Consider the following 1,034-nt stretch of genomic DNA (forward strand, 5'->3'; position numbering starts at 1 on the left):
CGCTGGCGAGCATACTGCCCCGCGCTGAGAACATAAAGTGCAGTGCTACACCCTTTTTTCACTTGTGCCTTTCAGGTGAACGGCAGCCACGACGGCAACGACAAGAACAAAACCGACCCGGGAAACTTGGGCAAAAGCCTCGATCCTGTGTATCAATCCGTGAATCCGTGAATCCATGAATCCGTGAGATACCCTGTCGATCAAGCTGTACGAACACGCCCAAGAAAACCAACACACGCATGCTGCTTCGGTTCCTTAAACGACAGTAAATCTAGTCGCCCAAAAGTTCGTATGAACGGGCTACAAGTAGCAGTGGATGGAGCTTTCGCTCACAGTGAAGAGCTATGTGCTCAATAGCTAAAAGACCCACGCAAACCAGACTTCAAAGGGGCGAAGAAACCTGCAAACGAAAAGAAGCTCTCAAAACTATTAAGGCAAGAAACAGACCAATATGCCGTAGGGGCCGCTTTGGAGCCTTGTACTCAAACCGGCTAACCTCTCTGAAAGCACACCTTTGAGTTCCTACATTCGGAGGCAGCAGTCGCTGTGCTCTCCAAAAATTGCCCCTGCCTTTTACGCATACTCCTCGATATTAAGCAGTCAGCTTATCTTTAACAGCCGTCCATGACCGCACTTACAGAAACCTGGCTCACGCCAGATGTCTTCGACGTGGTTATCTAAACAAACGGTTACTCTTTCTCGAGTTAGCTCAAAACGTGGATGGAACGTTTGGATTGCTTTCTAAATGCATACGCCCTACTCACCCTGATTTTCCTGTTCGATACCACTCCAGAACCCTTTTGCGATGCACTGTGGATCAAGTCCCGCTGCCTGGAACCAATTTTTTTCTAATCAGCGTGGTCTTATGTTGCCTACTGAGTCTTCTGTGAGATGATCGATTCCTCATACGAACGAGTGAGCAGCTCTCCTTTTGCAGATACGCGACATCAACGTCTCCAAGGCCTTTTGGGTGAAGCTCTGTCGCGTAGGTCCTAGTTAATATTTTTCAGCGGTGCTGACCAAAGTCGCTCAAC

This window comes from Opisthorchis viverrini (genome assembly GCF_000715545.1).
Source record: "Opisthorchis viverrini unplaced genomic scaffold opera_v5_435, whole genome shotgun sequence".
In the NCBI taxonomy this organism is placed as follows: Eukaryota; Metazoa; Platyhelminthes; class Trematoda; order Opisthorchiida; family Opisthorchiidae; genus Opisthorchis; species Opisthorchis viverrini.